This window comes from Elephantulus edwardii, unplaced genomic scaffold, assembly GCF_000299155.1.
Source record: "Elephantulus edwardii isolate Elephantulus edwardi_28Jun2011 unplaced genomic scaffold, EleEdw1.0 scaffold00175, whole genome shotgun sequence".
Lineage (NCBI taxonomy): Eukaryota > Metazoa > Chordata > Mammalia > Macroscelidea > Macroscelididae > Elephantulus > Elephantulus edwardii.
The window spans coordinates 6,888,424-6,904,947 of NW_006399925.1; positions in this window are offsets into that span (position 1 = coordinate 6,888,424).

Sequence of the window (16,524 nt, forward strand, 5' to 3'; positions counted from 1 at the left end):
ATAAATTGCTACCTAACTTGGGAGGGACTGGAAAGCATTATACTAAGTGATATAAATCAGTCACATAAGGACAAATATTGGTTTTTGTGGTTTTTTTGTTTGTTTGTTTCTGTTTTTGTTTTTGTTTTTTACAAATTCATACTCTGTCATTTCCTTCTCTAAACAGGAGGTGAAAATGACACAAAATGAAGGCCCACTCACTATGCTAGAGCATGGCTTTAGACACACCTAGTATCTAATTACAGTACCAAGTTCTTTCTCTGGATAACAATATTAATTAGTCAGGAATTGATGCTATTAAATATTTCAAATATTGTATAAGACCATTATTGTAGAATGACTATGAGAATCCAAGGAAGGGGAAGGGAGGAGCAGAGGGCTGAAGATGGGTAGAGTGGGGAATAGGGTGGAGGTGTTAATCACAGCATCTTACAATTTGATGGGGAAGTGAAGGAAATGGGAAAGATCTGGTGTGAAAAACAATGTATACAAACTGTAAATAAACCTGTATAAAATAATAATAAAACCATTTTCTAAAAAGAATGCAAAATGCCAATACAAAGACAGAGGAGAAAGAAAAGGCCAAGATGGATGTCAGATGAGAATCTGAATATTGCATTTGAGTGCTGAGAAGCCAAAGGAAAGAGAATAAATCACAGAATTAAGGAATATTAGTGATATTGGTTGATAATTTCCACATTGCAATATCATCTGTTTTTGGAATGAGAATAAATAATTATCTCTTCCATTCAGTTGGCCAGGTAGTTGTCCTCCAGATTTTTTAGCACATCTAGGGGTGCATTTGTTTGTTGAAATATGTCAGGTGGTACATTGTCAATTCTAGGGGGCTTGATTTTTGCTAAATCCTTCAGAGCAGATTAAACTTCCTCCTTCATTGACATTGCCTCCTGATCATAAGTTGTTTCATGAAATTCTTTTGTATCATCCAGATCTTTCTGATACAGTAACTCAGGATACTCCTTCCATCTTTTTTTGATGCTACCTGAATCATTCAATATTCTACTTATAGCATCCTTAAGGATTACAATTGGAGGCTTGAATTTGTTTCGTTCCTTCAGTTTAAGAAAGATCTGATCAAATTTTCTACCTATCTCTGCTTTAGTTCAGATAAGCTGTGAGTTTCTAAAAGCATGTCCATTGCATCTGTTTTCAAATTTTTAGAGTGTAATTTTTGAAATTTTTTATCCTTTTTATTTAAGTTGGTCATTCAGAAACATAATCCAGTCCATTCTTTGTTAATTAAGTGTTCTTTTTATTTATTTTTGCTAGATTTTCCATACCCTTGCTGATTTATTAATATTATAAAAAACAACTTCTACTTTTTAAATTCTATTGTTGTTTTTTCTGATTCCTGTTTAATTTTCCTCTGCTCTTCTAGTTATTCATGAAACAACATATGGGCAAGAGCCTGTGGGGATGAAAGAAGTTCAAGCTGCTCTCAAAGAATTGGCATAAAATAAGGATGCAGGAATTGATGGCATACTGATTGATATATTTCAATGAAGAGACACTGGATGTTCTCATGAAGTTGTGCTAAGAAATCTGAAGGACAATCACCTGGCCTACTGACTGAAAGAGATCTATACTTGTTTCCATTCTGAAGAAAGGTGATCTGACAGAGTGTGGGAATTATGGAACAGTATCGATACAGGCCATGGTCTTTGCAATCCCTTGTAATGCATCAGAGAGTTGGACGATGACTAGGGAGGACAGAAGGAGAATTGATGCCTTTGAGCCGTGGTGCTGGAGAAGAGTATTGGATATATCATGGACTGCCAAGAAAACAAACAGATTCATCCTGAAGAGGATTAAACCAAGCACCTTCTTGTAGGCAAGGATTCTGGGGCTTCGTCTGACATACTTTGGGCATGTTACAAGGAGGGACAGATCCTTGGAGAGGGACATCATGCTTGGGAGGGTGGAGGGATGGCACAAGAGGGGAAGACCCTCTATGAGATGGACTGATTCAGGGACTGGGGTAATCGGGATGGGTGTGTTAGAGGCAGTACGATTGGCACAGAATAGAACAGGGTTTAGGGTGTTGTACATAGGGTCGCTATGAGTCGCAAACGACTCAACGGCACATAATAACAACAACATCATTAATATTACATGCAAGGAAGATTCTGCTGAATATAATCTAAAAATGACTGGAACAGAACATCAACAGAAAACTGCCTGAAGTTCAGGCTGGATTTAGAAGAGGTCAAGGTGCTAGGTTTATTATAGTCAATGTCATATGGATCTTGGCTGAAAGCAGAGGGTACCAGAAGAATGTCTATCTGTGTTTCATTGATTATGCAAAGGCATTTGACTATGGATCATAACAAACTGTGGCTGACTCTCAGAAGAATGGGAATCCCAGAACACTTCTTTGTGCTTATGTGAAACCTAATCTTGGACCAGGAGGCAGTCATCAGAACAGAACAACGAAACACTGCATGGTTCAAAATTGGGAAAGATATACATCAAGGATGTGTCCTATCTCCATATCTATCAGTCTAAATGTGGAGCAGATTATCCAGGAGTCTGGGCTCTGAGGAGAAGTGTGACATCAGGATTGGAGGTAGACTTACCAACAACCTGCGTTATGCAGAGAAACAACCCTGCTTGCTGAAACTGAGGAGGACCTGAAGAGCTTACTGCAGAAGGTCAACAACTGCAGCCTTTGATACGGATAGAAGCTCAACATTAAGAAAACAAAGATTCTCACCACTGGGACAATTGGCAGCATCAGTATGGATGAAGAGATTGAGATAGTTAAGTTTCCATTTGCTTGGCTTCACAGTCAACACTCTTCGTACCAGCAGCCAGGAAATCAAGAGACAAATTGCATTGAGAAAGTCAACTGCCAGGGACCTCTCCAGAGTACTGAAGAGCAACAACATCATGCTGGAGACTAAGGTGCACCTTATCTGGGCCACAGTCTTCACAATTGTGTGCTATGCTTCAGTGAGCTGGATAGTGACTAGAGATAATAGAAAGAATTGTTGCTTTTGAGCTGTGGTGCTGGAAAAGAGTGTTGAATATATCATAGATTGCTAGGAGAACAAACAGGTTTGACCCAGAGAGGGTGAAACCAGGGTGCTCCTTGGAGGCAAGGATTCTGAAGCTTCGTCTGACATACTTTGGGCATTTTGCAAGGAGGTACCATTCCTTGGAGAGGGACATCATTTTTGAGAGAGTAGAGGGACAGCACAGGAGAGGAAGACCCTCGATGAGATGGATCGATTCAGTGATTGGGGTAGTGGAAGTGGGTGTGTCAGAGACAGGTTGGCACAGGGTAAAACAGGGTTTAGGGATTTTGTATATGGAGTCACAATGAGTCGCAAGCAACTCGACAGCATATGACAGCAATTATGTAATACTCTTCCTTTTCTCTTATGCTGTTCCCCCCCCCTTTTTAAAGTTTATTTCATAAGAAACTAAAATTGTCCCTACTACTGGTTTTGGTTGCCATTTACATGATAGATTTATCCATTTTTTGATGTTTATGTGACATCCACTTTTTAAACAACGTGCCTCCGGAAATTCTATGAACTTTGTTAAAGTCGATAGTTGTAAAGAGGCTTTAAGCCTTTTGTTCTTAGTGTTCTTAGGGTTGCTATGAGTTGTGTTCGACTTGAAGGCAGTGAACAAGTTATGTCTAAAGTGCATTTTTTGTAAACAGTATTTTGATGGTTCGTGCATTCTTACCCACCTTTCTACTCATTTACTCTTGACTAACACATTTGATCCATTCATATTCATTGTAATTATCAATTCTGTTTTAATGTAGTATCAAGTTGACCACAGTTATAGTGACTCTCTGAACAAAAGATTAGAACTCATGTTATACTCACTGTGACAATCCATTTTTCTGAAGGTCTCTTTCTCCTACCTTTCTCTCTACTTTTCCAAGCATGATGTCTTTTTCCATGTATTCACCTTTCTTTACCATAGGTCCAAATTATGTGGGACAGAATTTCACTATCCTTGCCTCCAAGAAGCACTCTGTTGCACTTTCTTCAGGATAAATCTCTTTGCTTTCCTGGTATTCCATGGGGGGTATTCTACATTCTTCTCTACCACAATTCTTTGACCACAAGTCAAAGGCATCAATTCTTCTTCTGCTCTCCTTAGTCATTGTTCAACTTTCATATGCATAGGAAGTAATAAAAAAGACCATGGCTTGGATCAGATGTACCATAATCTTTAAACTGACATCTTTGCTCTTCAGAACTTTGTAAAGGTTCTTCACAGCATATTTTTCCAATGCAACATGGTATTTTATTTATTGACTGCTGGTACGTAGGGTATTAATTGTGGATCTAGATAAGATAAAATATCTGACAACTTCAATTCTTTCCCCATCTATCATATTAAATATAACCTTCATGGATTTTTGTTTTCTTGATGTTTAAGATGGAGCCAATATTGAAGACTGTAGTCTTTGACATTTTGAAGCAAGTATTTTAAGTCCTCTTCATTTTCAGCAAGGAATTTTATGTCATCTACCTAATACAGGTTGCCTCAGAGAGAATGAAACCTTTCTTGATTTTAAACTTGCCATGTTTTCTTGCTATTTTTGGACAAAGCCTCTTGGTTAAGTATATATTTTATATGAGCCCGCTTGAATGTTCACAATTAAGAATGTTTGCAATAGAATATAATATTGAAGAGACAAAATAAACGGAAGAGATGTGTAAATATAGAGATAAATATCTGATTAAAGGGCAGCTCAAAAAATAAAGTTAAATATTATAAAGAAACATGTAAAAAGCTGGAGTAAGGCAATAAAGAAGGAAGACCCTGCTTGGTATTTCTCAAGCTTAAAAAATAGAAAAACAAATTCAAATCTCTAGTTGCAATCCTGAAGGATGTTATGTGTTCAGAATTATCTGGGAACAACAAAAGAAGATTGAAGGAACAAAGAGTTACTGTACCAAAAACAATTGCCTGGTTGTTGTTATGTGATGTTGACTTACTTATGACCCATACCGACTCTATGTACCCTATGTATCGTGAATGCTTCCCTTTCCTAAGCCAGTCGAACTAATTCTGATACACAATCCATCTCATCCGTGTCTTCCTGTCAGGCACTGTCCCTCTACCCTTCCAAATATGATGTCCTTCTCTGAGGGTTGGTCTCTCCTGGCCATGTGCCCAGAGTATGTGAGATAGAGCTTCAAAATCTTAATTTCCAAGGATTGTGGCTTAACCTTCTCCAAGATAGACCTATTTGGAGTTTGGTGGGTTTTTGTTTGTTTGTTTGTTTTTTTGGTAGTGCATGGCATGTTCAAGACTCTTCTCCAGGACTACAACTTGAAGGCATTGATTTTTCTTCTGTCATCCTTAGTCATTGTCCAGCTCTTAGATGCACAGCAAGTAATTTTGAAGAGCATGGCCTGGATTAGGTGCATCTTAATCTCTGAATAGGCATCGTTGCTTTTCAGTACTCTGGAGAAATCTCTGACAACACATTTTCCCAATGCAATTGGTCTTTTGATTTCCTGACTGCTGGTGTTAAGAAAACAGCCTATGAACAAGAACAAATGGTAATCAAAGAAGAGGTACAAGAGGCATTGAAGACTGGAAAAAATAAGGCCCTATCAATTGACATGTTCCCATGAAAACATTCATTCTTGGACTCTCTCAATAGGTTGTAACAAGTTATCTGGAAGACAGCTATTGGCCAGCTAACTGGAAGAGAGCCATACTTTTTCCATCCCCAAATAGGTGACCCAATAAAATATAGAAACTATTGAATAATATCACTAATATCAATATAAGCAAAATTTTGCTGAAAATTATTAAATAATGACATAAACAGAGAATTGCTGGAAATTCAAGCTGGATTTAGAAGGGGCCATGACACAAAGATATCACTGCTGATGTCAGATGTATCTTTCCTGAAAAGAGACCTAAACGTCGTCCTCGCCTCGCCATATCAAACACACGCATTCCCACCACTCCACTCACAGAACTGATCCATCTCATCGAAGGTCTTCCTCTCCTGTGCCATCCCTCCACTTTCCCAAACACGATGTACCTCTCCAATGAACAGTCCCTCCTTGCAACATGCCCAAAGTATGTCAGACGAAGCTTCAGAGTCCTTTACTCCAAGGAGCACTCCAGGTTCACCCTCTCCAGAACAAACCTGTTTGTTCTCCCAGCAGTCCATGGTATATTCAACACTCTTTTCCAGCACCACAGCTCAAAGGTATCATTAATTCTCTTTCTATCATCCCTATTCACTGCCCAACTCTCTGATGCATAGCAAGTAATTGTGAAGACTATAGCCTGGATCAGGTGCACCTTAGTCTCCAGCCTAACATCGTTGCTCTTCAGTACTCTTGAGTGGTCCCTCACGGCTAACTTTCCCAATGCAATTTATCTCCTGATTTCCTGGCTGCAGTTACCAAGAGTGTTGACTATGGAATCAAGTAAACTAAAACTGTTAACTATCTCAATTTCTTCACCATCCATACTGATACTGCCAATTGGCCCAGTGGTGAGGGTCTTTGTTTTCTTGATGTTTAGCTTCAATCCATATAGGAGGCTGCAGTCCTTGACCTTCTGCAGTAAGCGCTTCAGGTCCTCCTAAGTTTCAGCAAACGGGGTTATGTCATCCACATAACGCAGGTTGTTGATGATTCTTCCACCAATCCTGATACCACGTTCCTCCTTGTACAGCCCAGCATCTCAAATGATCTGGTCTGCATATAGATTGAAAATGTATGGAGACAAAATACATCCCTGATGGACCCCCTTCTTGATTTTGAACCATGTAGTGTCTCCTTGCTCTGTTCTGACGATTGCCTCTTGGTCCAAATATAGGTTTCATATTAGCATAATCAAATGCATAGTGATGCCAATTAGTTCAGTGTGAGAATTTTGTTTTCTTGATGTAGAAATTCAATACACATTGAAGATGACAATCCTTGACCTTCTAAAGCAAAGGTCTCAGATCTTCCTCAGTTAAAGCAAGGTTGTGTTATCTGCTTAACACGGATTATTGATGACTCTTCCTCTCATCCTGGTTTCACATTCTTATCCATAAATCCAGCCTTCCAAATGACCTGTTCTACATATAGATTGAAAAGATATGGAGACAGAATGCATTCCTGACACACTCCTGATAGTGCATCATGCAGTGTTTTCTTACTCTGTTATGATGACTGCTTCCTACTCCAAGTACAGATTTTTGAATGAGCACGGTCAAGTGTTCTGGATATTCTTCTCAAGGTTAGCCAAAATATGCTGTGATCCACACAGCCAAATGCCTTTGTAGTCAATGAAATACAGATAGATATTCCTCTGGTACTCTTAGCTCTCAGCTAAGCTACATCTGACTTTGACGATGATGTCCCTAGTGCAACTACCTCTTCTAAATCTAACTTGTACTTCTGTTGTTGTTTTTTGCCTTGAGAAGCGTACGACTCATAGCAAACCTATGAACAAAAGGCCTGAAGACCCTCTACAACTATCGACATTTATCAAAGTTCATAGAGTATCCAGAGGCATGTTGTTTAGGAATGCCACTCCTGTTTCCAACATACATCAGTAGTTCTCTGTAAATATTACAACTTAAGGCTTGAATCTGTTCTGCAGTTTCTTCAGCTTAAGAAATGCAAAGCAAGTTTGTGCTTTTGATTTTCTGACTCCAGCTCTTTGGACATTTTATTATGATACTTTGCTTTTCTTCCTGAGCTGTCCTTTGAGATAATCTGTTCGTTCCTTAAATTCCTGATTTCTTCCCTTTGCATGGGCTTTTAAGCACTTTAGTACAGTATTCAGGGTCTCTTCTGATATTCATCTTGATTTTATCTTTCTCTTCTGTCTTTGTAATGACATTTTACATTCTTCATGGATGATTTTTTTTATATCATCCAGCACTTCGTCTAATCTTAGCTCATTAGTGTTCAAGACCTCAAATCTATTCCTGAGATGGTTTTTAAATTTAGGTGGGAAAACGCAAGGTCAAATTTTGGTTTTTGTTTTTTTTATTTAATATTCTTTTATTTCATCTCCAGTCTTTACAGAATGAATATAAAAATTCTGATAACGATCCAAGCTTGCTGACAGAAATCAAAGACAACTTGCAGGATTTTTGGACAAAACTCAAAATCTATTTCCTCCACTTTCAAATATACTTCAGCATAAAGAAAGCACAAATATTCACACTTGAACCATCAAGATAAAATAGAGAAAAGATTGAAATTGTTAATATTTTCACTTTATCCCATTCCATAAGTAACACCCACAGAAGTTGCCTAGGGGAAAGTCTGTTGCCAAAGACAGTTGTTTTCAAGTAGTAAAGAGCAAGGATTTCATTGTAAAGACTAAGTTGCCACTGGTAGAAACCTTGCTATTTTCAATTCATTTAGTCGTACTTGAAGGTTATACTTTCAAATGTGACTTCCTTACATGCATAAGTAAAACTGACTAGAAGAACTAACACCTTTGAATTGTAGTACTGGTGAATAATATTTAATATTTCATGGACTACCAACATAACAAACAAATATGCTCTGAAGTACAGCCAGTATGCTCCTTTGGAGCAGGGATGGTGAAATGTTGTACACTTTTTGGCATTTTGTCAGAAGAGGAATCTTGGAAATGTGGACCGTCAATGAAACAGAAGAGCCTTATAGAGACGGTGTAACACAGTGACTAAAACAATGGGCTTAAGCACAGTAGAAATTGTAAGGATAGTCTTGTATTGGACCGGCTTTTGTTCTGTTGTACATAGAAAGGCTTTATTTGAGTTGGAGTCTTTTCAACAAATGGCATCTATAAATAAGAACAACCTCCTTCACTCTGAAACCTTATTTAGGTTTAATTTATTGTAACTACATTAGTTTTTAAAACTATATTTCTTACCACTGATTAAACTAGATAGAAATTGATCTCTATATCCTGTGTAAATGACCTCGGTAGATGAAGTCCAAGGTTAATGATTAGCTACTTAGTTATCAGGAACCTGTTTCGTTTTATCATTCTGATGTAGGTGCTGTCGTTTGGGCTGCTATTAGAAATGTGCCTTGCCATTACAAGCTGGCTTCAAATGCTTAAAAATTAGAGGAAGGGGCACAAAAAAAAATTCTTTAGCTGTTGTTGCTCATTGGTGTGGTCAAGTCACTTAAGACTCTTAGTGACCCTGTGAACAGTGAGTCTGAACCCTGTCCATTGTGTGCCATCTTCATCATCTCTGCTATACTAGGCTCATCATTACAGTCACTATGTCAATCCATTCTGTTGAAAGTCCTTCTTCCACCCTGCACCTATCCAAGTTAATGTCTTGTTTTGTTTCTTTTTTTACCAAAGACTGACCCAACTAACAACTTGATACCAAGTTTCACCATATTATCTTTCAAAGAGCACCATGGTGGTACCATATTTAACACATATTCTGTAGTCCATTGGATATTCAATACTCCTCTCCAACATCACAACTCAGTATTGTTATTGTTAAGTACTGTCAATTTTAGTACAACTCACAGTGGCCCTGTAAACAATAGATCTGAACTCTGTTCTTTCCTGTGCCATACCTGTCATCTTCAACACACTTAGTCTGTTGCTGCAGTCACTCAGTAGTGTGCCGTTCCTATAGGGCTTTATTCAATGAAGGAGCATGTCTTGGTTATTTAATGTTACTATGAAAGATATATACAAGTGGGTGACTTTTACAAACATAAATATTTTCTCTTACAGTTTCTCACTCAGTTTTGCAGCAATTTTTTCAGACTATCAGGTTAAGGATCTTCTTTTCCTTTGCTGATTATCTACTTTACCAAAGATGACATGCTCTCTATGGACTGGTCCCTCCTAATGACATGTCCATAGTAACTTCTAGGTTCTTTCTTCTCAAAATCCATAAACACAGTTTAATCATCAGATGTTGTTGTTGTATACCATGGAGTCAGAACTCACTCACAACTGATCCTTCAAATAGTTTTCAGAGGCAGTAATCACTTGGGAGAAGATTGTCCATTTTTCTCCTATAGAACAGCTGGTGGTCTCAAGCAGCATGCCTTTGGTATTGATGCACAGCACACAGTTACATATTTCGTTTTTAACATTTTCAGGAGTCTTTTGACGTACATTTAAGTCAACTCACTCATTTCTATTGAGTTAGTTGTAACTCACAGCTGAGGCTGTAAGTTGCATAGAAAGAATCTGCATATCTTTCTTCCAAGGAACCACTAATGAGTTTAAATTGTATTAAAATTATTATTATTAATTATTATTATTATTATATGAATAATGATTTGTTACTATTAACACAATAAAATGCAGTTGCGTATTCAATTAAATACAAATAGATATTCTTATTACATTCTCTGTTTTCAGACAAAATCCACCTAACATCAGAAATAATATTCCTAATGCCATAGCCTCTTCTAAACCTAACTTGAACTTTGCAACTACGTGTTATGCATCAAAGAGTTGGACAGTGAATAAGGATGATAGAGAATTTATGCCTTTGAGCTGTGGTGCTGGAGAAGAGTGTTGAATATACCATGGACTGTTAGGAGAACAAACAGGTTTGTCCTGGAGATGGTGAAGCCAGAATGCTTCTTGGAGTCAAGGATTCTGAAGCTTCGTCTGACATACTTTGGGAATGTTGCAAGGAGGGACTGGTCCTTGGAGAGGAACATCGTGTTTGGGAAAGTGGAGGGACAGCACAGGAGAAGAAGACCCTCAATGAGACGGATGGATTCTGTGAGCGGAGTGGTGGGAATGAGTGTGTTTGATATGGTGAGGTTGGCACAGGATAGAACGGCGTTTAAGGCTCTTATACATAGGGTCACTATTAGTCACAAGCGACTCGATGGCACATAACAACAACAACAATGTAATGTAATGTTCTGGTCATGTTAGATAATCTTCATAAAAATTTGCTTGCATGTTATTCTTCCCTCTCCCCTCACATAATGCCCGTACTTCCCGAAGTACATTGATTTTATTAACAATCAGGCATCCTAGGCAAGGCATGACATTCAATCCCACATCTGCATTGGAAACCAGAGCTTTACACACGGCAGGAATCTGAGACCACCTTGGGCCCTCTCCATCACGTAATGTCCATTCTCCTCAAACTTTATAAATTATCAGGAAACCTAGGTAAGACAGGACATTCAGTACCAGATCTGTGTCTTAATAAGGTAAACAACACCAAATAAACAACAGCAGCAAGCCAGATCTAAAGGAGACAGAGCTCTCACCTTGGAAGTGATTGTACTCTGTCAGCATGTGGTACAAAATAAAAAGCAGAGGCAATAAGCCACAAGGCAACAGTCCTGGCGCAGAAGCTCAGGGGCAAAAACCTTTCCCTAGTATTGACTGCCTCAGACAAAACTCCTTGCATGAAGCTGGTACATGGGATTTCTAAGCATAAGATAAAATCAGCAAGAGAGACAAGCAGCATTGTGGAGATGCAAGCCATCACAGATGTGATTCATGGCCTAAACAATCATATTAAGGGGTGGTTGGAAAGAGGGGGGATGCTGGAAGAGTAAGTGGGAGCACAAGGGTTGCTGATGTAGCAGGGAAAGGGAAGAAACAAGACATAAATGCCAGGGGAGGGAGTGGCCACTCACTGTATTGGTAGTCTCTGTAAGGGGAAATGTCTTTTATCTGCTCCTTTAGTCAAAAGCTAAGCATTCAAATTAAGACAGTATAGAAAGAAGGATTGGTCATCCACTTTCAAAATATAACAGGCTTTTGAAAGCTCTCTGTACAATAAAACACACTTATGGTAGATTAACAGATATGTCAACTAAGTAAGAGCCCTCAAATTTGGAAACACAAAGGAGGACAGCTGTAAACAGAAACAAATGACTGGAATATGGAATGTGAGAAGCATGAATGTAGCAAAACTCGACATCACTAAGAAAGAAATCTTATTCTTATGTGTTGTTGAGTCACCTACGGCTTATAGCGGCCCTATTTACAAATAGCCCTAAATTCTTCTCTACCCTGTGCCTATCTTATTGTCACTGGCACACCTACTATGATTACCCCTGTCACTGAATCAATCCATCTCATCGAGAGTCTTCCTCTCTTACATTGTCCCTCCACTCTTCCAAGCATGACTTCCATATCCAAGGACTGGTCCCTCCCTGCAACATGCCCAAAATATGTCTGATGAAGCTTCAGAATCCTTGCCTCCAAGGAATAGCATGATTTTTACCCTCTCTAAGACAAACCTGTTTGTTCTCTTAGCAGTCCATAGTATATTTGATACTATTCTCTACTACCATAGTTCAAAGGTATCAATTCTCCTTCTATCATCTGTGGTCCAGCTCTCTGATGCATAGTAATTGTGAAGACCATGGTTGGGATCAGGTGAACCTTAGTCTCCATACTGACATTGTTTCTTTTCAGTACTTGGAGAGGTCCATGACAGCAGACTTTACCAATGCAATTTGTCTTTTAATTTCCTGGCTGCTGGTACCAAGAGTGTTGCTTGTGGAGCCAAGCAAACCAAAGCTGTTAACAATCTCAATCTCTTCACCATCTATCATGATACAGCCAATCAGCCCAGTGGTGAGAATCATTGTTTTCTTGATGTTGAGCTTCAGTCCATATTGAAGACTGTAGTCCTTTACCTTCAGCAGCAAGCAATTCAGGTACTTCTCAGTTTCAGCAAGCAGAGTTGTATCATGTACATAATACAGATTGTTAATCAATCTTCCTCCAATCCTGATGCCAAATTTCTCCTCATAGAGCCCAGCCTCCTGGGTAATTTGTTCTGTATATAGAAATAAAAGATATGGAGATAGGACATGACACGGGCTAAATGAGATGGATTGGCATGGGACATTTTTAATCAGACAATTATATGCTGGAGAGAAAAAGATGAGAGAAAAACTGGATCACTTTCATAGTTAAAAATACTTTTTTAAAAAAATGCATCTTTAAAGACAATGTTGTGACGGGATAATATCCATACACATACAGGGAAAACCTGTTAATACCATCATTCAAATTTATGCACCAGCAATCAGAGCCAAAAAAGAAATACATGATTTCTACTAAGTTTTGCAGTCAGAAGTCAACTGAATATGCAATCAAGATGCATTAATAATAGTGGATGACTGGAATGCAAAAGGTGGGAGCCAGCAGTCAGAAAGCATGGACTTAGTGACAGAAATGAAATTGGGGACAGAATGATAGAATTGCACACAATCGATGATTTATTCATTGCAAATACTTTTTTATAAGAAATATAAATGAAGGCTATACACATGAATATCCTCTGAGAGTAGAAACAGGAATTAGATTGATTACATCTGTGAAAAATATCACTGGAGTAATTCAATAAATAGTGAAAACTATGCCAAATGCTGATTGCAGAACAGACCATATTACTCATATGCAAGTTCAAACTAAAGCAAAAGAAGTTCAAATCAAATACACAGAAATAAAAATTAGATCTTGAGTGTATCCCACTTGAATTTACAAACCAACTTAGGAACATGTTTGAGGCCTGGAATAATAATGATGAATAAGACCAGATTAGCTGTGGGAGGATGTCAAGAATATCATTGGTGAAGAATGCAAGTGTCATTACAATGACAGAGGAAAAAGAAAAGAACAAAATGGATATCAGAAGAGACTGAATATTACAGTAGAGTGCCAAGAAGCCAAAGCAAAGGGAAAAAAATCAAGAAGTTAGGGAGCTGAAGAAAAGATTTCATAGGAGAGCTCTGAAAGACAAAGCAAAGGGTTATAATGAAATGTGCAAGGAGCTTGAGTTGGAAAACCAAAAAGGCAGAACTCTCTTAGCATTTCTTAAACTGAGGAGACTTGAAGAACAAATTCAAGGCACAAGTTGCTAGAGTTAAGAATGCTGTGGGCAAAATATTGAATGACCAAGATAGCATTAAACAAAGATGGAAGGATTATATAGAGTCTGTGTACCAGAAAGAATTGGTTGACACGGAAGTATTTCATGAAACAACATATATGATCAAGAGGGTGGAAACAGAGGGATGAGGATGTGCAGGAGGAAGGGGGAATTAATCATGGGGTTGTACAATTTGATAGAGGCAAGGTGAGGGAAAGTGAAATAATTTGTTCTTAAAAATGTATTTGAATTTTCCAAAAAACTAGTAGAAAATTTAAAAAAAAAAAGCTTATAAAAAGAAGGGGAAAAAAGAGGCAATGATAACAAAGGAAGAAAGGCAGGCTGCTCTGAAGGACTTGGCAAAAACAAGGCTCCAGGAATTGATGGAATAACACTTGACACATTTCAACAAACAGATACTGCCCTGGACATGCTCACTAGGTTGTGCCAAAAAATCTGGAGGACAACTACCTGTCTAACTGACTAGAAGAGATTTATTATATATTCCCATTCCCAAAAAAGGTGATCTGACAGAGTGTGGAAATAATCAAGTAATATGTAATAGACACAAGCAAAATCCTGCTAAAGATTATCCAAAAAATGTCTAGAACAGTACGTTGACAGAGAACTACCAGAAATACACACTGTGTTTAGAAGAGGCTGTGGCACTAAAGACATTATGGCCACATTCAGCAAACAGGGACTTCAGGTCTTTTAGCTATGAGCTGTGCTCGACTAGAAGGCAATCAACAACAGCAACAATAACAACCAGAAAAATGTCTGTCTGTGATTCATTGACTGTGCAAAAGCATTTGATTGTGTGGATCACAACAAATTGTGGCTAACCTTGAGGAGAATGAGAATCCCAGAACACTTGATTGTGTTATGCAAAACCTATACTCAGACCAGGAACTGCATGATTAAATTTCAGGAAAGGAGTATGTCAGGGATGTGTCCTGTCTCCATATCTTTTCAATCTGTATTCAGGACAGATCATTCCTGCAGGCTGAGAATTTTGAGGAGGAATGTGTCATCAGGATTTGAGGAAGACTCATTAACAAGCTGCATTAAGCAGATGGCATACCATTGCTTGCTGAAACTGAGGAAGACCTGAAGTACTTGCTGCAGAATGTCAAAGACTGTAGTCTTCAGTATGGATTGAAGCTCAACATTAGGAAGACAGAGATTCTCACCACTGGTCCAATTGGTGGTATTGTGATAGATGGAGAAGAGATTGAAGTTGTTCACAATTAGAGTGTGCTCAGCTCCACACAACAAATACTCTTGGCACCAGCAGTCAGGAAATCAAAAGATGAATTGCACTGAGAAAATCTACATTCAGGGACCTCTCTAGAGTACTGAGAAACAACAACATCAGTCTAGAGACTAAGGTGTGCCTGACCCAGGCCAGTCTTCATAATTACTTGCTTTGCATCTGAGAGCTGGACAATGACTAAGCATGAACAAGAATTAATGCCTTTGTGTTGTGGTGCTGGAGAACAGTCTTGAACATACCATAGATCACCAAGAAAACAAATATGTCTGTCTTGTAGAAGATAAAAGCAAGTTTCTCCTTGGAGGTTAGGATTTTGAAGCTCTGTCTCACATACTTTGGGCATGTGACCAGAGAGACCAGTCCTCGGAGAAGGGTGTCATTCTTGAAAGGGTAGAGGGACAGCACAGGAGAGGAAGACTCGAGATGAGATGGATTGATAGAGTAATTAGGGTCATGGGGGTAAGTGTGTTGGGATCAGTAAGACTGATTCAGGATAGTGCAGGCTTCAAAGCTGTTGTTCACAATCAATCACAGGCAACTCTATGGCACATAACAGCTGCAGCAACAAATATGTGATATTAGTAATGTTGTTTGACAATTTTCACATTCCTTGCAACACTTAGTAATGGGAACAATTATATATCTCATCCTGTAAATTGATCATTTTACATTTCCTGGCACAGATTTGTGAGAACACGTAGTGCCACATCAGTTGTTTACAACATATCGATTGGTATCCCATCAGTTCTCAGGGTCTTCTTCTTTTTTTTTCTCCAACGTCTTTAGTGCAGCTTCAAATTATTCCTTCATTATTATTTTCTCTTGATCAGAGGATATTTCCTGAAATATTCCATATCAGTTAATTATTTTTGGTAGAGTGACTATCTTCATATTATTCCTTCATTATTATTTTCTCTTGATCAGAGGATATTTCCTGAAATATTCCATATCAGTTAATTATTTTTGGTAGAGTGACTATCTGTTTTCATCTCACCTTCTTTTAATGCTTTCTGGGTAATTCAAGATTTCATCAGCAACATATCTCATTACTGTAACTTAATGTTTGAATTTGTCTTCCAGCTTAAGAAATACTGGGCAAATTGTTTTATTTTTATTCCTCAATTTCAGCTCTTTTCACATTCTATTATAGTACTTTGCTTTGTCTCCTTGAGATATCTTTTGAAATCTTCTAACTATCTCTTTTACTTTGTTATGTCTTCTGTTTTTTCTTTCCTAATTTTCTAATTATTTTTTTTAGTCTTTCAGAGTAAAAGAATATTGCACGGTTTAAAATAAAGGTTGCAAATAGAGATACCATTTGACCCAGCAATTCCACTACTGGGAATATACCCTGAAGAGACCATAGCTGACATCCAAGCAGATATATGCA